General features: G+C 37.8%; 1 long non-coding RNA gene across 1 annotated transcript; it reads right to left on the reverse strand.

Moving 5' to 3' along the window:
• Positions 1–1,168: 1,168 nt before the first annotated feature.
• On the reverse strand, positions 1,169–19,444 carry LOC148045550 (uncharacterized). The gene is made up of 3 exons (XR_015696602.1): positions 19,230–19,444; positions 3,084–3,209; positions 1,169–1,869 (listed from the first exon to the last, which is right to left on the reverse strand). It is a non-coding gene; the product is annotated as an uncharacterized LOC148045550 (long non-coding RNA).
• Positions 19,445–24,250: the final 4,806 nt, after the last annotated feature.

Consider the following 24,250-nt stretch of genomic DNA (forward strand, 5'->3'; position numbering starts at 1 on the left):
AATACAAATACAATACAAACTTTTCTGTATTGTAAGGATCAGAACTGTGATCCAAGTGTAGCCGTACTCTACTGCAGTATAAAGTTCTGACCTGGACATACTATCAGCAGGTTCTGACCAGTTCTAGAGAACTGGTAGTGGAAATTTTGAGTAGTTAGGAGAACCGCAAATACCATCTCTGACTGGCTCCACCCCATCTATTCTCTGCCTCCCGAGTCCCGGCTGATCAGGAGGAAATGGGGATTTTGTAGTATCCTTCCCCTGCCACGCCCACCACGCCATGCTCACCGAGCCATGCCACGTCCACTGAGCCACGCCCACAGAACCAGTAGTAAAAAAAATTGAATCCCACCACTACATACTATCATTTCAACCAGTTTTCTTGGCAGTGATAAAAAAAATGATTTTTAATGGGATTGAAAGGGTAGGAATGACGCCAAAGATAGAAACATGATAAAGGAATATACATTTGAATGAGTAATTTTCCAAAACCAGATGACTTTCATTCTAGGATACTGAAGGTACTTGCTGATGCTTTAGTATAGGGCTGTCTAACTCCCGGTCCGCGGGCCAGATGTATCATGTGCTGGCCACACCCATGCCCACTTTAGCCAAGGAGGAAAAAGTCCTGATACATCATGTGATGACATGAGTTTGACATTCCTGCTCTAGCAAAACTTCAATGGATTGAGGTTTGCTGAAGAATGGGTAAAAATGTTTCCCCTCAAAGAGGTGAAAAGGGAAACTAAACATCAGTCAGCTTGATATCTGTTTCCTAGGAAGATTCAAGATCAGATCATGAAGTGATTACTTTGTAAATACTTGATTTTCCACAATCCCAGAATGCAACCTACAGAATAATTATAATTGAAAATAATAATAGAATAACTATAGTTATAATTATAAATATAGAAAAACAGATTCTGATGGAAAGGGAGAGAAAAAGCTCTGAAGTTTGTCAAATCCTGACTACTGGATTTGTTCAAACGGAAGCCAAACAACCACTTTTCAACAGATGCTTTAATTTGCATCGAGCAGGTGCAGCCTAAGTCCCTTTTGCTTCTATCATGCTTTATTATTCTCCTTTTTAGCTGATAAGTCAATGATGATTCTTAGGAGAGCTGAAGAATTCTGCAGCATCACTATTTCAGAAGTGAGATTATATGCCTTAGTTGCATAGATTAATAAAGAGTTTTAATTTTATTAATGGAAACATCAGATTCCAGAGAAGTGCTTTCAACATGATCATTGACCAAATGTAAATAAATTAAAAATTTAAAAGTATATGATTCTCTAATCACAGACAATGATGTCAGATAAGATGTAATCTACTGAATGAACCATACATGGCTGGGATCGTGTAAGGTAAGCTACAAGTCATGGATTACAAACCATAGCAAGTGAGCTCAGATAACACATAAAGCCATTAGCAAATCATATTTTGGTTTAATATAATTTTTGAATTAGAACCAACACATTAGTTTAAAAAACCCTTTGGAATATATAAAACCATAGATTAAACAAAAGAAGAAGAATTATCTAAATTTCTCCCAATTACTATTTCTTACCCTTTTAGTTTTTGTGTATGTGGCAGAAATACTCTATATGAAAGAACAAGGATTAAATCAATCAAGTAATCTTTTTTACTGCAAAATGTATAGATACTTTCTGCATATGCAATTCTTTAATTAGAAAATGTGGGTTCTCCAAACTGATGTCCATGGAGGATTTCCATTTGTCATCCTATTAAAACTAAAATCTGTGTTCTATTATTGACGGATGAGCATACATTGCTGTTTAAACCAAGTTTTCTGACAAGTGTCAAATTTCCTCTTCTCTGCTTTTCCGTTGAACATAATTGTTCCTGTTCTGTAGGGATAGAGGAAAGGTTACGTAAAGACATGCGCAGCAACTGCTATGATCTCAGTAGCTGGTTACCTTAGATATCTATGATCTCACCAAATTAGCTTCACCAGGCAGTACCAGGAACCATCTGAATATGTGAGACTCTACCCTGGGTGGGATGTTCTTAAAAGATTGACAAGGAGAATATGCCAATTATAATGCTGTTGCTATATGCTCTGCTTTGCTTGTAAAAACTGTATAAAAGAATAAACCCTGCAAAGGCAGGGGGGACATTTTGGATGAACCCTGTGATGTCTGCTCTCTGAATCCAACACTGTTCCTTGCTCAACCTTGGTCTATTTCTTAGTTTTGTTGTTTTTCTTTTCCCCCTTCCTTAATTTTCTATTTTATTATATAGGGTCAAGTTACCATATTTGTTGGAGTACAAGATGCACTGGGGTATAAGACACACCAAGGTTTTGAAGAGGCAATTTTTTTAAAAAAAAATTGCACTCTGCAAATCTCCCAAAAACGGCTCATTTTTCACAAAAACGGGCCCGTTTTTTGTCAAAAAAGGGGCATTAGGAAGCATATAGAGTGCTCCTGGGGGCTGGGAGGGCAAAATTGAGCAACAACCAGCCCATTTTTTGTTCATTTCTGCCCTTCCCAGTCCTCAGGAGCTCTCTGAAAGCCTCTTACAAGCTATACACGGCCATTTTGGTGAAGGGGTTTCAGGAGACAAAAAAATTCAGTATTCAGTGTATAAGACGCACCCAGATTTTCAGCCTCTTTTTTGAAGGAAAAAGGTGTGTCTTATACTCCGAAAAATATGATAGTTATTTTGTGTTGAGATTCAGATGTAATATTTAGCAAGATTAGCAAATTACTTTCCTTTGTAAGTACCCAGAGTCTCTTAGCAGCCATTTTACAATGGCTTTACAACAACAGCCATTTTAATGATATCAAAAGTTTTCTTTAAACATTTAAATTATTATTAAATTACAAATCAAATCTTGATTTGTAATTTAATAATAATTTGCTGAATTCCAGGTTTGTAAAATCATTTGATGCCAATTTTAGTCAATCTCTCCTTGTGTTTTATATAGCTACTGTGTATGCTAGCAATAGCAATAGCACTTAGACTTATATACTGCTTTACAGTGCTTTATAGCCCTCTCTAAACGGTTTACAAAGTCAGCATATTGCTCCCCAAGATTTGGGTCCTCATGTTTACCCACCTTGGAAGGATGGAAGGCTGAGTCAACCTTGTGCCTGGTGAGAGTTGAACTGCCAAATTGCAGGCAGGCGGCAGTCAGCAGAAGTAGCTTGTAGTAATGCGCTCTAACCACTGTGCCACTGTGACTCTTAAAAAAAATAATGATTTTTTTAATAAGGTTATTACAAACAAAGTGTATGTGTGTGTATTTCTGAAAACAGAAAGTAAATGCAATTTAATTTTTAAAAAATCCTCAATAATTTTATTCAAAGTTCAAGCAGGATTGGTCATTACATTAAAGCATTGCTACTTTCTGATGTAATTTATTACACATGTTTTTGTTCATTAAATGGATAGAATTTTAGTCAGTTTGTAAAGATACGGCCATACTTCTTCACTTTTGCATTTGCTAAGATTGTTACATTGTAGATGCAGATTTGTTGAGATTTCTTACATTACAAATAGGCAACTTTGTACTCTCCAGATGATTGGGCTACAACTTCTATATGTATCAACCATCACGAACAATGTTCAAGGACTCCTGAGAATGGTTGAGCCTAAATAAGACACACTGACTTTCTTCAATGTTTTGTGCACACAGAGACTTGAACCCATTTCATCAAAATACACGGTAGGTAATCTCTGTACATGTTAGAATGTCAATTTTGAAGAAGTTGAAGACTATTATTACTATATTTCATTTACATTCCCTGTTGTTTCACTCTTATTGAAAATATTCTTTATCATACTGGCCAATAGAAAAAGAAATCCCGCTAAGGTATAAATTATATTGAAAGACAAGTATTTGTTTTTTTATAGCAATTTACATTTGGGAAATCTAGGTAACACAATATGATTATTTTTAATTCCCGTTGACCAGCCAGCTGTAATTATCTCTCATACCTGGTTGGCTTGTTTTATGAGTTTAATGACGTCTCCTAACAAGATAAATCTCCAATTCCATTAAAAGCAACTTCAAGACAATATGAAATCATAATGAGAAACAAAAAAATATATAGTGGTGAGAAGAGCAAGAATAAACATGCATTACTAAAAAAAAATTATGAGGGTTCAGAAGAATCTTTAAATATATACATACTATTAGGGTATATACATACTATATACATACTATTAGGGTCAGAGGAGCTCATATAAGACTCTTGATCTGCCAAGTTTGAACCGGATTGAGCTGGACTGGCAAGTTTTGACAGCATTTCAAGGCACTGATGTCCTTCTCATAGAAGTTGAAATGATCCCATGCCTATCACACTTAGTGAGGCACTAGTCATTTCCATGAGTATCTTCTTAGGGATAGATCAAATTTCACTGTTATTTTATGTATTGCTTTATAAACATTTATATATTGCTTTTCTACTTAAAATGTATTCAAAACAATCTTTTAATGTATATTATATTGTTTGAATGTGGAGAAATTAGTGAGATACGTTCACAAAACTCATAAGGAAATTAGCAATTTTTATGTTCTCCATATTTCTTTTACTTACTTTTACAGTCTGTTTTTTATGTAGAGTACTCAGAATCCATTTTGCTTTTAGTGTCAACTTCTATAAATGCACCCATCAAGAGGAACACTAATTATTAAATATTCTGAAATAATAATAAATGCTGGTAATTAAGCAAATGAAGATGGGATAAATAGAGATCAGATAAATCAATTGGCTAATTGTTGTGGATAACTGGCATAGTTAGGATGCAATAATGATTAATGGGCTGCAGTTGGGTTTCGCATTGCAGCAGCCCCGGTGATTCAAACATTGCACTAAGTTGTAGTGTTTTACTTTGGCTTTGCATATAATATGATGAGGTATCTCAACTTACTTTATTTTTAGCTTCTTTTAATAAAAAAAAGATGGAAATTAGCAGGCTGAAAAGCACCAGTCTCAAGCATATTATTAGTCTGTGAGTTCAAATGCTATCTGGAAGACTAGAGAATGGAGACATTCAGCAATCTGTCTTTTGGTAAATTGATGTTTTGTGACAGGCCAAAGCAGGGGTCACCCACCTTTCAGACCTCAGGGATCACTAAATTCATAATTTTAAATCCCACGGGCCACTAATATGATTTTTTAAAAAAGATAAATAGTATTTAGTGCAATATAAAAATGCAAATAATTTTTCTGCGGACCACCAAAATTTTCCACAGACCACTGGTTGGTAACCACTGGCCCAAAGCAACTACAACATCATTGACTCCCCCAACCCAGAGGAGGAATCTACTGTCACTGCATTCCCAATAGATGGCTATTCAGCCTCTGTTACTGTGGCCTAGAGGTGGAGCTCTCACCTTGCAATCAGGAAGTTGTGAGTTGTTCCTAGGTAGAAGCAGATGTAGGGTCTCCTACTTGGGCAGGGGTTGGACTAAATGACCTGCAAGGTCCCTTCCAACTCTGTTAATCTGTTAAATGCCCTCCGAGAAAAAGAGTCCACCATCTGATTTAGTGTTGGACAACTTTGACTGTCAGAAATTTCTTTCCAATGTCCAATCAAGATCTAGTTCCCTATAATTTAAGTCAATTGTTTGAATAATTCTGCTCTGTGGCTTACATGAGTTTCAACTATTCGAAGGCAGTTTTGTCTCCCAATAGTCTTCCTTCCTCCAAGCTAAACATACTGGATATTTTAAATAATTCCTTTTAGGTTTTTCTTCCAGTTTCCTTATCATCTTTGACCCTCCTCAGCATTCTCTTCAATTTGTAAATGTCCTAAAATGCAGTCTCTAAACCTGGACACAATAATAAGAAAGAATGAAAAATAATGATTTTGTGGACATTGATACTATAAGCTTGTTGATGCAGCCCACAACTTCATTTGTTTCTCTACAGCTGTTTCATGATATTTCCATAGTTTATGTTCAGCTTGGGATGTACCAAACTATGCAAAAAGCCTTTTTGCCTGGGCTGCTCCTGGTATCATCACCAATCCCTATTCTGATGCCTTTGATATTTCCTATCTAAGTGCCTTGCTGAAATTCATGTTACTGGTTTCTTCCCATTCTACCAGCTTGTTCCTGAATCTTGACATGGTTCTTTATTGCAGAATTCTCCAACCAGAGTGGAAGGGAGGGATGGTTCTGTGGGAGGGATAGGCACATGGTTGCCAAATAAAATTAAGTACCCTCCCTTTTTATTCTTGCCTTCTGTGTGTGTCTTATTTTTCCCATCCACTTTTATTTTGAATATACTGTATGTAAAGATATGTTTTGCTGTTCATGACAGACTGAACTGCAGCTTTCGGGTTTCCACCTCCACAGTTCAGAGCTATCTGTGCTGATTCTGTGTTCTAAATGCTGTCCTACTTGGCTTTCTTTCTACATCCTATATATGCCCTTTTTTGTTAGTTTTCAAATCTTCACTGAGTTTTTCATGGGGTTATTTTAGGTACTGTTGCGGTTTTCTGTTTCTTTTCTCACTGAAGTTACTTGCAATTGAGCATTTATCATCATTGCTTTTAGGAATTCCCATTCATACTAAACTCTTCTTGTTAGCTTTCCCAGTGAGCCAGTTTCCTAACTAGAAAAGCAGAAATGTATTGATCTGTTTTATCAAAATCTTTTTTTTAAAAAAAAAATCCAAAATACTCAAAGTTATATTTTCTACTAAAATCAAGAACTCCAGCACTACATATTATAGCTCTAGGAAAATCTAGAATGGGCTGCTACTACCAAAATGTCCTGGGAAGGAAAGCTGACCTTACCCTTCCCGCATTTTTCTCCAGTGTGATTACCAGCCTATTTTAAATTATGTGGATGGCATTTTGAAGCCATTCAAAACTAAAGCCATTTAAAGCCATTTGTACTTAAGCAATGAAATATGATTAAATGATAAAACAATGAAGTGTACACTCACATACCCTTATTGTAGTCAGGGCAATAGTAGGTCATGGGAATATAGTTGGACAATTCTCAGAAGAATAAAGGAGAATTTTATACCATAAAAGCACCAATGCAAACACTGGTTGTTTTTTTAATGATTATTAAAGGCAACATCTTTATTAAAACAACTGCATAGCAAATATCAGCTCCCACTTATCAGTGGTTTTCTCACATGAAGATGGAAAAAAACACTGCACAGAAAATACTATGGTTTTTATTTGTCTAGCATAATTGGTAACTGCACAAATTACTCTGCTTTAGAGACAACTCCTTGAAGTGATATGTGAAGGATCTGAGGAGAAATATTCCATGACTGAAAAACTGCAGTGTATACTACATTAGTTGCACAGATTTCAACAAATATGATTGAAGGTAGATTTTTGTGATATTAAGGCAGGATATAAAGCAAGATTTGGATATAAAGAGTGAACATGATACGGGGTCAGACTAGAAGATCTCCTGGGGGACCCGTTTATCCCTTCTATCTCGTTATACATTTTCTGAGTCTTGAAGAACAGGAAGCTTGAACTCAGGAAGTTTAAAATGTCAAATCATGAAAGCTAACACCTGCTGTAAGTAGGTCAAGTCAGTTGGAGGTCTCCCTTGCAAGTCTAGACCTTAACCACATAAGTTAGTATGAAATTAGTGCTTCCTGCATGCCACCTGCGGCCTAGACATGAAAGGGCAGCATGATATAATCTGCTTAGCCAATAGAAATGAGCTAACATATTTCCGTGTTTTGATGCTTTGAACATACTATAAGAATGCATGTTTTGATTAGAACGCTATTCAGATGTTAGAAATTGCTGTCTCTGTCTGAACTATTTAGCCAAATAAAGCTTCTCTTGATCTCACAGTCTGGGTCTCCTGATTTTCTGCAACAATATTGTTCATTATAACCTATTATGCCCCAATTATGAGCATACTTTCACATTATTCACTGATTAATGGTAACTGTGTGAGTTGATTCTCTCGTGAAATATAGCTGCAAAACAAGAAACACTAGATTAGATCTTGCCTCTGTTATTTTTAAGGGACTTGTTTTTCTGCACTCTTCAATTTTGCTTTTCACATTTCCAAACTAATCTCAGTAACAATTGAATGTTTTTCTTGTTTAATTTACCATGTGAGGAATTCTGCAAAGTAAGCAGTTGTGGGGGAGGAAAATTAAGTCGCCTGCCCCTGCGCAGTGGTCTCAATCAGGATCCCACATGCTTAAATTAATATAAAGCATCTCCCCATTTTTACCTCATCACTGCCTTCTTAAAAATAGCCCTGGGGTAAATAATTGCTGATCATAAAGGAGTGCAGGTATATGGTTAATAATGGCAATATTACAGATCCTCCAGGTCATATTGTAATTCATAATGATCAGATTATGCTTTATCTTCGTTTCATCTCCCATTTCTTTAAATTGAGAATGATAAGAGAAATTCAAAATTCAAACACACTTCTGAAGTTTGGGATATTCTACTATATTGGATTCTAGGGTTTGTAAAAAGGGTTTCTGCATTACATGCTGCCTTTCCATATTAGTGTTCATACAGTTTTTCTTGGAAAGAAAGCTACAAGAGGGTTGAATGACATGAATAGGTAGTTAAATAATTTTATCATCTCATTACATTCCTTGACTATCACAAATAGGCAAACTGACATCAGATTTTTCCCTATTTTAAGCTTTTTTATTATGTTAATTTAAGCTTTTTGGAATTTTAAAAGCATTACATTTCCTTAAAAATATATGATAATGTTTCCACATGGAAACTGCTTCTAAACTTTGTGCTTGATGTGGAAAATAATTAAATCTTGATTTTGGGTTTTACAAATTAGACTGATAGATCTTTATAGAAATGACTTGTTCATACTATTATGGAAAACCTAAAAGTTGTGCTCTGTTGTTAATCCTTATTCTACGTAACAGAAAGTCGGAAGTCAATGCTTCTTTTTCTTTTTCTTTCCCCATCTTTCCTCACTTTTCTTCCCCTTTTCCCCTTCCCCCTCATTATCCTCTTACTTACTTTTGTATTTCACAATAGTTTAAAACTTAATAAAATGTGATTAACAAAAATATATGATACTATAACATAATATCAAATAAAATTAACTATATGTTAACTATTGTATAACTGCAATAAAATAACTTAATAAACTGTGTTAAAAATGAAAAGAAAAGCTAACCTGAACTAACTAAAATAAAAAAACACACACAAAATGACAAAAAAAAAAAAAAAACAAGCAAGGAAATAAATAAATAAAAAAGGAAAGGAACTTCTCTGCCTTCCCAAAATATTCCACACTAATTCCACTTCATTTTCTGGTAATCTGGAAATTAATGTTGTATGATAAAAGGAACAATGTTGCTACTGTAAAGTTTTCCCCATTCCACCTGCATCATAAGTGATCAAATAGCTTTCTCTAAATTAGTCACTTTCTGTTTGGCTCCACATTTTTTACTCTCAAATGCTTTTTTTTCACTGACTTTGCAATAAATGAGATATTTTAAAGCTTGCTTTTCTTTATAGATGTTACGATTGTCAACTATAGAATTCACAAATCAAAAACTATATTATGCTTACAATAGCCTACTGTTCACAGCCACTTGGATCAGCTCTTGAGAAATTGGGAGAGTTAAACTTAGAAGAAAAAGTAGAACTAGGAAAAGGCTGAGTCAACCTTGAGCCTGGTGACATTCGATCTGTCAAACTGCTGGCAGCTAGTGATCAGTTGGGATCAGCCTGCATTACTGCATTCTAACCACTGCGCCACCGCAGTAGATAGAGTTATCATGACTTGGCTTCTGAAGTATGGCTACAGTTACTCTATTATTACAGTAATGTTCCATCTGCTTCTAGTACTGTATTCGCAGAACAATCCTCGAATTCCCTTCCTAAAACAAGACCAAAAACAAGTGGAATAAAGATAGCATTTACAGGATGTGCAGCCAAAATAAAAATGACCCATCAATCAGTGTAGGAGTTTGCTCCATGTGAAGGAAAAATAAATGAAATTAATGTTCCCAATTTCTTCTATTGCTGCCAGTTTTGAAGATCCTGCAGATTCCATTGTGTAGGCTGAGCATGTAGTGCCCCAAGGATTAGATCTCCCTCTTCCAGTTTTTCTGGAACTTTTTTTCTTCACAGTTTTGACCCTTATCTCTTTTACTACTCAGCCCACATCTCTCTGTCACTATTGCCACCAATTTTTGGCTGTTTCCCTCCTGCTGTCCTAATTGGGAAGAGGAAAAATGTCTATGAGGACAAATATGTGATGTTCTGCTCCTAGCATAAGTGGATTCAAAACCATCTACCCAGGAGTTAATAGGTGGCTATATACTAACTATGATCTTCTTTTGCCCTGCTCCCAAGGCCAACTAAGATCACTGGCAGAGGGTATGTTCAAGCAGTTGACTGGTTTGCTGCTCTTCATATTAATCAGGTTTTGACTGCTGGGTAGTGAAATTATACAGTTTCCTTCAAAGAAACAACTGGAACTGTTTAAGGAACCTTTAAGTGATTTCTGATTCACTAATAGTACAAATGCTACATGTATAAAAGAACTGCCTATTTCTCAATCACGATGATGAGTACATTCTTAAAGCTGAAAACAATAGAATTAAATATTGGTTCTCATAGATGATGCCATTTAGTAAGCACATGCATAACAAATAATCAACCTTTTCTCTGTGAGCTTTCTATACTCCAGATTCAGGGCACTCCCACAAAGCTACCAGCCTCATCCCGCTTATCTTGTTCAGAGTCCTCATTCGTGCTCCCTAGGCATGGGGAGGAAGGAGGAGAAAGAGGACTAAAAGAACAATCTGGGAAAGTGGAAATTTCTGTGCCTCTCTCATTCTGTGGTACAGCAAATAAATTAATCATCTATTTATTATTGGGGCATTATTGGAGGTTTTCAAGAAAAGATTGGACATCCATTTGTCTGAGATGGTATAAGGACTCTTGCCTTGGAAAAGGGGTTGGACTAGAAGACCTTCAAGGTCCCTACTAGTCCTATGATTCTATAATTCTAAAATTGCTACTGTCATTACTCAACAAGTGATGGTGATAAAATACTAAGAAACCCAAGAGATCAGGAATAGACAAGATGAACATTTCTGCTGTCTGGAATCCACTTTGGTCCACAATTTCCACTGGAGTTGAGCTGAGCTGATCAAATTTCAGAATCCAAGCAAGCTCTCCAATTTTGTGTAGATTGCTTCTGGATAGCTTCGGTGCTGTTACAGGCCTATACTTTTGCAAAGAACTCCCCAAAACCATTAAGGCAGCTTGTAGTGTGCTACCATTTTACGTCTTCAAATTCATTGTGATCTATTTGCTTCTCTTTAATAATAAAATGGAGGAAACTTTATTGCAAGCAGTTCTAAGAAAAGGTGATACTAATAAATCTACTTTCCAGTCTAGCAGCATAGTTGTATTCTAGTTTTAGACAAATCTTGTGAGGAAAATAGGTTGTTTCTGTTCTAATATACTACACAAGGCAACATGTTATATGTCATTTGTTCTTGGACATCTAGAATGAACTAAGGCAGGTCTCAAGGACACTTGAGAATCTATCATCATCATCATCATCATCATCATCATCATCATCATCATCTAGTGAGTGGATTCCTTTTCGGTTATCAAAAATAATAACAACAACACAGTAATAATAATGTAGGGAAAAGCTGTAGGTTAGAGCAACACTAGATAATGAATAGTTATTAACCTAATGTAGCTGATGCTGCTAGGTCCAATGGCAACGTTTTGGGTAGTCCTGAAGTAAAAGTTCACATCTGGGTTTATTGCAGATACAGCTACATAAAAACAAACTTTTACAATTACCCCCACTGAGTAGATTTCTTAATTCCACTTATTGGGTGTTTATTAAATAACCATTCTTATAAAAAATAGCCATAAACCTTTCCCTTCTATGGACAGGAGGTCTCAGGACCTCCCGGTCAGAGGAGAATGGAATTTGCCTTTCATCACTTTTCCTATCACTGTAGCTCAATGGAAAATACCCCAGTCATTCATTAAACATATAGCTATCAATTAAATGGACTGAGATGAATGTTCTAAGAATGGAATATTCCTAAATTATCTTGAATCTGGATGTGGTAGATCATTGTTGACAAACCATAGATAGCAGTCAGTCTCCAAATCTCTCTTTTTCAATGCCCCTTGAAAATAATAAATAAAACTATTAGAATGGGTATATCATCTAAAATAACCTTTTGAAAGAATCTTTTCAAGTCATGCTGTGAAATTACAAACCTCTCAAATTGTAGCTTTATATTTAACATAATCCTTGACTATCAAAAGTTTACCTGACTTCAATATTTCTTAGATTTAAAAAGCCACTGTCAAAAAGTTGAAACTAAAAGGTTTGTCAGCTCTTACTGAGCAGGATGGAACATTTTTTCTCAGCATAGATGTTCAGCTTCTTGCCTTTGCAAAATCATGTAATTTTGTGACTGAGTCACCACCTGCAAGTGTCTGAATATCAATAAGAATTCCAGCACATTAATGATTGATGATTCATGCTAATTGTTTCTGCTCCCTTGTTCAACAAAAAGATGGACATTGGACTTGATACAAAAATGCGGGGAGAGGAGCAACAGAAAGAAGCAACTAATGGCTAGCAGCAAGGTCAATCAAAAGGTAAAGGTAAAGGTTCCCCCGCACATGCGTGCTAGTCATTTCCAGTTAGTCATGTGGCTGGCATGACTAAATGCCAAAGGCACATGGAGCGCTGTTACCTTCCCACCAAAGTGGTCCCTATTTTTCTACTTGCATTTTTTACATGCTTTCAAACTGCTAGGTTGGCAGAAGCTGGGGCAAGTAGCAATAGCAATAGCAGTTGCTTTCAGCCCTCTCTAAGCAGTTTACAGAGTCAGCATATTGCCCCAACAACAATCCGGGTTCTCATTTTACCCACCTCGGAAGGATGTAAGGTACTCCATATGGTAGCTCAATCCAATCACATATAATTCTCAAGATGGTACAATTTGAATACAGATGAGAGATGGGATATAAAAGCATAATATCAAAACCAACAGTAAATGCAGAAAGCGTCAAAATGTACTACTACCCTAAAATTAGAAATCTCCCTCTTTAAATAGACAGAGTTTAGGGTTATATTGGCTGGAAAGGAGTTCAACTGGTGTTTAAAAAATCCAGAGAGGATGCTGGACAAATCTATCTCTGTTTCATAATAGGGTGTTGTTACTGAAAAGACCCTGGCCCTATAGCTCTCCTACTTCATTGAGGGAGGCATTCATCACAGGACCTTTGAAACTTAGATTGGAGACAGTTTTTTTTTTTGAATAATCTGGTCCAAATCTTTTAGGATATTAAAGGTTTGGATTGGACCTCGATTTTTATCCTTTTACTTTGGGCCCACATCCACCTGGCTTTACTATTATTATTATTTTTTGCTTGAAGAAAAATATCTAACGGAAAGATATATATCTTCCTGATCAAGCAATTTCTCTCTGTCTGATGTGGAATTAACTCAGGGACAATTGAATTGTATTCTTGCCAGAAGATGATCTTATTAACCTCACCTGCCCAATTCAGTCTTATTGAAACCTGGCTTAACTCAAATTTGCGCATCCAGGCTTAAAGGGCCTACCTGCACTTAAACTTTAAACTAACAAGCAAGTTCAGGCATAACAGTCTTTCACAATTTCACATTACTATACTATATAAATAATTGATCTGAGTTTCAGAAGTGATATTTTTGAAGTGATTTTGGTGAAAAAATGTTAATTATGGTTTATTGACTAACTGCACCTGACCAGTTTGTAAAACATGGTAAGCCATAAAAATGGAAAGTAGTTTTGGGTTTAGTATAAAGTAGGAACTCAGACAAATTAAGTAACTCAAGAGATGACTCCAGGGTGGATCTCTTAGCATAAAGAGCAATTATCATAGTGTTCTGGGAAGGGACCAGATTCAGTCAATATAGATGGGATGTTTCTATCATAATCAAATGGAAACTTGTTCTAAAAAGAATATTTGGTGTCATTCTCCATGCCCTGGCATGCATGTAGCTTTGTACATACTATGTCCTATAGTTCTCCCTCCAGTCCGTCTGCCTAGGGCGTGCTGTTCTCGCTCTTGATTGGCTAACTGTTTCACAGCCAGCGTATATAAAGAGCTGTCAAACAGGGCTCAGCTGCTGTCGGTTAGCTGAGACATGCACATTGTGAATTGCTGCGTTGGCAACCTGTTATTATTAAAACTGTTAGCATTTGAGAAAGTCCTGGCTCGCCTCAGTTTGTCCACCTGGCATTTTCCCTAGTTAGAACATTGGCGACGAAGGTGGGATTCTGAGGTAGAGCCCAGGCAAGAGCGGACAAGAGTCACTAGCACAGAGCTGAGTCACGCAGAGCTGAAATTCCTCTCAGAGGAACTCACTCAATGAGAGGTTGAGTGAAGTCACTAAGGCCTGAGTGTACTTGGATATGATTATTCTACACTATCATGGTCATATTTATAAAACTCAGTGCCTCTGTGAAAAGTAAGGATGACTACTGCGTTTGTGGTGCAATCAAAACACTGCGTGTGTTGAAGTTGTTTTAACGCAAACCAAAGATGCCTTTTAAAAAACAAGTTTACATCATATTCTTATGCATGCCAGTGCTCTGTGTGAGGTAATTTAAGGTGGTTCTGACAAGTGTCATCGGCATCTTCATATCCAGTCACATGGGCAGCAAGCCACTCCCATCCGGTCACATGAGCAGCAAGCTACTCCCACAAAGGAGGCCACACCCACAGAGTACGTTCGAACAATTTTTGAAACCCACCACTGGTACATTGGTCCAAGTGCTACCCATGTAGGGACCAATTTTACCTCAGATTGGCTTCCATGAACATGTTAGTGGTTTTCAATGGAGCCACAGAAACATGGGACTCATATATATCCCGTTTCAAATGTTTTTTAAATGCCAACAACTACACCAATTTGTCAGAAAGCAGGAAGAAATTGTATTTTTTAAACTTGTGTGGCACAGAGATGTTTAATATTGCGGGCATGTTGGTAGCGCCCCAGACCATGCACACCGTAACATGGGAGGTGTTGATGGCAAAGCTCAGAAACCATTATGCCCCAACACCATCCCGAGCAGCCCGCCAACATGCTTTTCACAGAAGGAACCAGCACGAGGGAGAATCGATAAATGATTAGAATTAGAATGATTAAAACGGTTAGCATTTGAGAAAGTCCTGGCTCGCCACTCGGCGTTCTCCATAGCTAGAACAGTACATTTGCATTGTACATTTGTATTAGAACCTTTAAAAGCAGTATATTCTTACCAATCCCCTATTAAATGCTGAAAATATAATTGGATCCAATTACCTTAAACATGATTGTTTATGTTCATTATGTTCTTATCTTCATATATGTGGGATCCACTTCAACTTCATAATGTAATACCCATTTGAGGTATGGGGTGCTCTTTGTAAACTAAAGATGAATTAGAGATTTGCTTCTTGGCCTTAAAAAGTAAAACCAGAGCTGCTTCCCTTGTGCTCTGGGGGGAAGAAGGCCAGTGTGCCATGACTCGAATTCAAAAGAAGCAACTACTACAGACATATTTTTCACATGGGGGAGGGTGGAAAATGTGTAGGGCAGACGAGTTCAAAATGTGAAAAATCAAAGCGAGTATCTTAAGGGGATGACATCTAATTTTAATTACTTTACACAAAGTCTGTGTGAAGCAGGGTATAAATGAACAGTTATGTCCCTTGCAGCTATTAATGGAGGCACAGTCTGCATATTGTCCCTAGAAGAATCTGCTTTATATCAGTGTAGGCTTCCGATCTATTTGGCCCAGCCTTATCTAATCTAGTGGAGAGGTTGGCCCTGTGGGTCTTTCCAGTTCTGATACCAAGGATCCTTTGTGGAGATGCCAAAGATTGATTGCAAGACCTTCTTTATATGCAATGAGTTAAGTAAGAATATGTGGGTATGTTCACTCACACAGTATGATTTTTACTGAATAACAAACTAAATCCAGGAGACAAGTCCCATCCTTGCCAAGTTGCAAGTTAAATATATTTCTTATAATACAAGCCAGTATTTATGTTTCTCTCCTGCTACCTACTAATCATCTGTACTCGGTTTCAGCTTTTAAATGACCTCTGGATTCATAGAAAACAATGTATTCTTTCATTCACTTTGTTTACTGCCTTCACCCATAGAAAATCTGGAAACTGAATTAATAAACTTTCAGCTATTTATTTTTGGAGTCACAAGATTTCATAGACAATGCCTGCTGCCAACTGTTATATTAAGTGCTTTTTGCAAAGGTCAGAACATCAAGAGTGACCTGAAGTGACCAATATTCATTTTTAGTAGGACTTTTCTAATGAAGGAGATGTTGAAAGTAAACTGTAGATTGAAGGCAATATACAGGTAATAGTCTACTTATGATCACAATTGGGCCAAAAATTTCTGTTGTTAAGTGAGACATTTGTTAAGTAAGTTTTGCCTCACTTTACAACCTTTCTTGCCACAGTTGTTAAGTGAATCACTGCAGTTGATAAGTTAGTAACCTGGTTGTTAAGTGAATCTTGCTTCCTCATTGACTTTGCTTGTACGAAGGTCGCAAAAGGGGATGATGTGACATGGAGGCACTGCACCTGTCATAAGTATGAACCAGTTGCCCAGCATCTGAATTTTGATCACAAGATCGAGGGGATGCTACAAAGGTTGTAACTGGGAAAATGGTCATAAGTCACTTTTTTCAGTGCCATTGTAACTTTGAACAGACACTAAATGAGCTGTTGTAGGTAGAGGACAGTGGTGGGTTACGATTGGTATGCTCCAGTATGGGCGTACCAGTGCCTGCCCGGAGCACCGGGTATCATTTTGGTACAGTGTTCCAGAGGGCCTGCCCACCCTCCTTACCGGTATTTGAGGTCTTTGGTGCTTCTGTGCATGCGCACAGAGTGTATGGCGCATGTGCGACGCTCTGGCAAGCTGCTGGAGCATTGTGGAGCCATCGCAGAGCGTCTCAGGAGGTAAGGACGCATGCGTGCGCTGCGCGTGTATGCGTGAGTGCTGCACACATTCATGTGGTGGATCCACTTTACAGGGCTAATCCTGTAAGGAAGGCAGGAAGGAAACATTCTAGTGTTGTTTCTAGCCTAATCTTTATTGACCTGCTTACAGAAACTGCCTCTCCGGTTAACCCTTATTACATTGTAACAGCTAAGGTGAAGTGCCCATACCATCGACCTGAGTGAACTTGAGTTGGCCAAGCCCACCCAGTCACATGACCACCGAGCCACACCTACCCAGATAGTCATTAGCCATTAGGGCAGAGAACCAGTTGTTAAATTATTTGAATCCCACCACTGCTCTAACATGACTAACTTTAGCTTTCTTCAGGATTCATAGGAGGACAAAACAGCTAAACAAAGCAAAAGATGTCAGTCTGCAGGAATTTTGTAGGCCAGAAAAAGATATTTATTTGTGTAAGTGATTGTAATTGGGATACATTGTCCACATCTATCCATTGTTCTTGTATGTTTGCCGCGAGATATTTTTTAACATGATCTTTTTCACGAATTTGTCAAGAAAAAGATTCCAATTTTCTAGTCTAGGAATAGGGCAATCCAATTTAAGTCAGCCTACTTCACTCTCTGAATGACAGCAGCTCTACAGGGTTAGAATGGGAAAATTTCTAGCCAGACTTGGGCATCTGCATATTCTGTAGGCTTAGTTAGGCATCAGCATATTAGAATAACAGGTTAGCATTTTGTGGGAAATATGGTGGAGTCTTTTACAATGAGTACAAAAACTGGCTGGATCTAGGACAACTTGCCATGACCAACTCGCTATAATCAACTCCCCACAATCAACTTGCCAAAGGACAATTCAACACTGTAGTAATCATTTCATTCAGTTATATTTATTATAGGTGACCATGTTTTCATTGAAATTATTGTAACTCTTGTGTTTCTGGATTTTTCTTTTATTACTATTGGCTATGGTTCCATCGAAATTAATTTAACTTTTGCATTTGTTGAATTGTCCTGTCAGCCTCTGTTTCGCTATTTGCTTTTGGCTGCCATTGAAATGGGGAGGGGGGCCCTGGTATTTGGGAGGGGAAGTTTAAGTACAGGAGAGATTGTAAAAAGGGAGTTTTGGTCTAACTGCGCATGCTGGAGATTAGTGCTTGGTGTCGGTCAAGGCCAACTGTCCTGCATACCAACCTGATGATGCTCCTTGAAGATGGAACTCACATGACACCTAAGGGATTTGCAGATTGGACAGTGGGATGAGGGTTACCAGGGGGAGGGAGTTTGGTCACATATTGATATGTATGATTTCGCACACTTTTGCCTCAGATCTTGCTTTGCTTAGCTGCTCTCTTTTCATAACCAGTAAAATACTCTTAATTCTGCAAAATGGAATTAAGTGGTTTCTTTGTGGTTACTGAGGGAGGCAGGCTTGACATGTCCTGTATCGAGTTGTCCCGTGGCAAGTTGGCCATGGCAAGTTGGCCACAGAGAATTGTCCCATTCCATACCTGACCAGCAGGGGTGGGTTCCTGCCAGTTCTAACCTCTTCTATAGAAGAGGTTCCACAAATCTACCATGCCATTTGGAACCAGTTCCAGCTTCCTCCCTCCACCCGTCCACACCATGCTTGCCCCGTTCACCGCTCACTGATTGGCTGGCTCACCAATCGCCCCGTCCACCTCTAAGAGTCCTATCTAAACCTTAAAGTCTTAAAGCTGTCAAGTTTGAACACCCCTGGGGTTTTTTTTCTAAAGGGCTAGGGGTGTGTTGCATATTCAATATGCAAATACCAGCTGCGACCTGATTGGTTGGTCGTTTTGACAGTTGGTCTGAGTGCTAGTATAAATACCCTGACAGTTGCAGGGAACGTTTGAATCGCTTGTCACCTGTGTTAAAATAAAGATCTGTCTTGCACATGGCTCCTGCGTGTCAATTCCCTCACAACAACAACCCACACACGTTACAATAGGGTGCAAGGGTCTTATAACCTGACAGCTTTAAGACTTGCGTGCTTCAAATGCCAGAGTTTCTGAGCCAACATTTTGGTTGCTAAGCAAGAGAATTTTTAAGTGAGTTTCACCACATTTTACAAGTTGGCCACACCCACCCAGTCACATGACTGCCAAGCCACTCCCACTTGGTCACATGGCTGGCAAGCCATTCCCACCCGGTCCATGGCCAGCAAGCCACTCCCACAAAACAGGCCACACCTACAGAAGAGGTTCTAAAAATTTTTGAAACTCACCACTGCTGACCAGTATCTGAAACTCAGTGTTCATACCGTTAATCAGTTTTCCACCTGTTAAGAAAGCAGGTTTTGCATTACTGCACCAATATTCTCTGTAACTGGATCCCATTTAAGTAAAAAAAAAGAAAGAAGACAACTCCATTCCATCCTGCCTTTTTTTTAATCGAGTTGCTGCTTCTGAGGATTTGCAATTAGAATCAGGGAAGCAACCATTTGCCTCAAGGTTGCAGAGAAGTAACAAACATGGGGCTCTTTCCTGGCGCTATACAATTCAGCTAAGCCATGTCAACATGAAATGAGAGCCATTGTCATTTACAGGATATTAGCACTGATCTGTCCAGTTTCTCTGCCAAGAAACCCTTCCCCTGTTTTCAGAGTGTGGCTGCCAGTGAATCTAGCAATGGATATCCAATATAGTAGATGCTTTTCTTTAACGTGATGCTATAATAGGACATATATAAACAGATATTTCTACAGGCCACTCCAACATATCTGAAATTGCGACTTTCCTTCAGAAGACAGTAACAACATATTAAACCAATGCATACAGTTTTTTGAACAAACCCTTCCTAGCAAATAACATGTTTGTTGCTTTTCTAATGACCCACCATCTATGGGAACTTTCCAGACATCACATCAAATAAACAAAGAATTCTCAGGCAAAGAGGCAGGATGGAAAACCACAAAGTTATACACCCTGCTTATGCAAATGGAGGAGTCAGACAAATGGTCTCTCAGAGCCATTGACTCACCTGACCTGGCTGGTTACTTTGCTAGTTAAGTACAATTTTTAATTTATTTTTCACATAAATCTTTTAGAAATTTTTTTCATTAACTGTTCATCAATAACGGAGGCAAATACTAAATATAGATGGCTCTGTAATGTTCTGTTTAGCTATGATTTATTTAACCATAATTTCCTGAATTAATGCCACTTAGATTTATACAGAAGAAAAACAATCTCATTATGTCTCAGGTACTGGACTAGGATTCAAATTTTTATCCCATCTTAGGCTATTCTCCCAAATCAACCTACTTCATAAGAACTTCATTGTGGGGGGAAAAGTTGGAGGAAAGAGAGTTAATATGGGTTTCTGGAGAAACAGACCCAAGTCTAAGGAATAAATAATTAAACAAGCATACCTATAAAAATCCCTTTTGCATTGGGGGAAAATCTCCTACTAATTCCTGTGAATTGGAGTCTTCCCAGAGGCAATGATAATTGCAATTTCAAAATCTGAAAACCCAAATTAGTTGAAAAAATAAACAAGGTTAAAGTAATTATGTAAGACTTAGGGAAATATTCACTCGTACTGAATCATAATGCCATTTGCTTAAGAGTGATTTGGTTTACATTTTGTGCTCAGCTGTAATTTGTTTAACCATATTTTGATGAATAAACCACATATAACTAGATATTCACAATATAGTGAATTGTAGCATTTTTATACAACTACATTACAGCATAGACGTTATGATTAACATTTCTGTGCCTGTTGTATTCTAATAATTGGGTTTTTTTTAAAAACCATGCTGATTGAATGTATTTCAACCTGATCTAACACTACTATGTTCTTTCTTCTGTCCCCTTCAAAATATTAAAGCAAAGAAGGAAATAGGTTCATTTCCATATTTGCACTATATTACTTCCATATGTATGTATATGGAGCATATTTACACAATATGCTAACCATCATTAAGTGCCATTAAAGCACTCACTTAGAGAACATATCCCAGCTGACACAACAAACTATAGCCAGCATATTGTTAAACCCCTCTTGCTTTTGAGTGATTCACCAGTAATCTTTCCACTAGATGGAACGAGTATACAAAAAATGAACAACAGGAAAATATTAAGCTAGCCCAATGGGAATAGCCACACTATATCTTGGGATGGAAGAGTGTGGAGGACATGATATGTATGAAAAACAGAGGTGGAAAGGCAGGAACTTTACTTTTGTGTCTCTCTTCATTTTCTTGGAATATTATTTTTTTCATTGGAAATTATTCATTTGATTGGATTTGGATGATACATTAGACTGAATTTAAGGTAAGCTAATCTACAGCCAGTGATGGTTACAGACATTCATTAAAGCATTCCTTCTTAACTGCAGCCTAAACTGCCATCTGGGTTCTGCCATTACATCAACCTAATATATTGCTTTTTTGGGGGGAGGGGGTTACCTTCCAGCCAGTCTTGACCAGGGTTCCCCAACACCTAGGCCTGCCAGGAACCTGGTCCATGGACCGCCAGGAACTGGATCATGCAAGCAAGTGAAACCCCATACACGCACAGGATCCAGATAGCACACAAAACCACATCCCGCACCCCTGGTCCATGGAAAAATCATCCTCCACAGAACTGGTTGCTGGCACTGAAAAGGTTGGGGCTGCTGATCTTGACTATTGGCAATGCCTGGATTAGTCCCTGCAGTTTTCTTGGCCTTGCCGCTTCTTAAGGTTGAAAGAAAGGGACTGGCTAAAGATCACCCAGCTAGTTTTGTTATTAAGGTGGGACTAGAATACTGGTCTCCCAGTTTCCTCCTGTTTTTTTACCCACTTCACCATGTATTGCTTAAATATTGTTTAACATGCCATATGAAACAACCAATCATCAGAGAAAACCTGTGTGGTATATTTATATTCTTCTTACGGGGGATAGGGAGTAAACCAAGAATGATATGATCAGACTACTTGCATTGTCTATGGATTAGATGAGATTTTTAGAGGTCTTCTGGAAAATAGGTAAAAAACCAGAACGGATTCGAATTGGTGACAAAAATAAAATTGACGCTAGAAACAAACGTGTCAAAGATAATGTGAATAGTCTACGAACCACAACCATTTCAATGGATAGTATACCTTTAGTAAGCCTCCAGCACTTCTGCAAGATTAGAACAGCGCAAAACACTTAAAGTCACCAATCACAGAGCATTAAAGGGAAGCTGAAACTACCATGGGAATCATATTTTCTAGTACCAATGCAGGCCAAAACTCAATATAAGAGCCATAGTGGCACAGTGGTTAGAATACAGTATTGCAGGCTAATTCTGCCAACTGCCAGCAGTTCAATTCTGACTAGCTCAAGGTTGACTCAAGCCTTCCATTTTTCCAAGGTGGGTAAAATGAGGACCCAGATTGTTGGGGACAATATACTGACTCTGTAAATCACTTAAAGAGGTCTGTAAAGCACTATGAAGTGGTATATAAGTCTGTGCAATTGCTATTTTGAAAAACTAAATAAAAGAAGCTAACTAAATAATAGGTCTTTTGGCTCTCTGAGATAGCTGTGATTTAGGCAGTTTTCTAAATAGGGACTTAGCAGAGAGAATTTCCATAGAAGAAGATTTATATCTGTCATCACTTGCATACTTTGTACAAATTCACACTGTTGTTCTTATGTACTTGAAGTATCTTTGAAAAATAATTTTAGCTCATTAATTTCTTCAGCCTGTATAATTTAGACAGAGTATCAGCCAAGTTTATTATAGACAGTGACCAAAAATAAAATTCCAGCAAAATCTTCATTGCATAATATTGAATCTAAATGTGTATATATGTATGTATGTACAAAAAATTTGTCCTTAGAGCAACAGACTTGAATTTTATCAACAGCTATTTAACATACAACTTAGCCTTCCTGGTTGCAGAGATGATAATGAAACAATTGTTTCTTGAAGAGCTTAAAAGTTACAAGTAAAAAAGAATGTTTTAGCTCCCACCTTTTTTCTAGTTAGATTAGACAAATGCTAAAGATAAAAAAGCCCTGAATATTTTCCTCAAAGCATCTCTGAAGCTAATGCATTTAAATTGAAACAAGAGAAAACTAGCTGATAAGAGCTAGCAACATTCATATTTCCAAGATAAGCAGTTCACTGAAAAGAATTTCCTTAGGATATGCCTGGGGAATAAAGGGAAAACAGGTTTGATTAAGAAGCAAGTCCCTGAAAGGAAATAGCCTCTAGTCTTTAGTTTATTAGTTTTATTACAAAGCTAAAATCCATCTGGAAAAAAAAAGGGGGGGGTCATAATCCAATTTAATAAACTTTGAGGGCAATGCAGATCTCTCACTAAACCACCTAGTTATCAAGCATTAGGGCAGATGGCTGATTTGTAGCCATTGGTCAGTGTATTCCCCTGGAAGAGCTCGGGCACTTATTGATGTGTTTCTATCCCACAAAAAGTGTTGCTGTCACCCCGCCACCTACAACTTCTGGTTATACATACAAGCTCCATTTCAGCAATTTTCAAGTCACCCCACAGCTGAACTTTGTAAAGAGGGCAAGAGCTGAATTGTACCGCCTGCAGCATTTTCCAGCCATTCTGTCTGCAGTTGTGTTTCAGTCTATGTGCACATACCCCTTGTATTCACCATTTACAGCTCTGTCTCCTCTTTGAGGTTTAAAGGCCACCCAATAAACTTGCCCACCCCCAAGAAGTCCATAGGACCAATAAAAGGGAAATTTAGGATCAAATCAACCTGGCCCAAAATATTTTTGGGTGAACTCACAGATGACTTTATGTAATTATATACTTGGCAATATAATACATTTTGTGAGATAATTGTCTTTTTATTCAGGAAATCATGATTCAAAGTGTTCTAGCAGGAACATCCACATGGGCAGCAAGATAGGCAAGCAAGAACATGTTCTGGGCTGCCTGGATAACAGTTCTGCCTCCCATGGGCAAGGTGCAATCAGAATTTGAAGCACATCCGAAAGCTCTACCATGCAATTCTAGGCATAGGACAACACAAACAAAATCACTTTCATTTGAGATGATTGTCTAGGAGCAGGAAGCAAATATCAATAAGAGAGATAATATCAGATACTTTTAGATTTCTACAAATTTAACTTGCATTCACATAATGCCCAATGCCCAATGCCCAGACTGATGTTAGAACATAGAATCACAGGACTGGAAGGGACCTCAGAGCAAAGGTGCATTCTAGCAGGCACTACTGCCAGTTCGCTCGTGGCCATGCTGCGCACCCATGCGCAGTGCAATAAAAATGGTTC

This window comes from Thamnophis sirtalis, unplaced genomic scaffold (assembly GCF_051295495.1).
Source record: "Thamnophis sirtalis isolate CommonGarterSnake01/CBP01778 unplaced genomic scaffold, rThaSir2_p1.2 scaffold_5, whole genome shotgun sequence".
In the NCBI taxonomy this organism is placed as follows: Eukaryota; Metazoa; Chordata; class Lepidosauria; order Squamata; family Natricidae; genus Thamnophis; species Thamnophis sirtalis.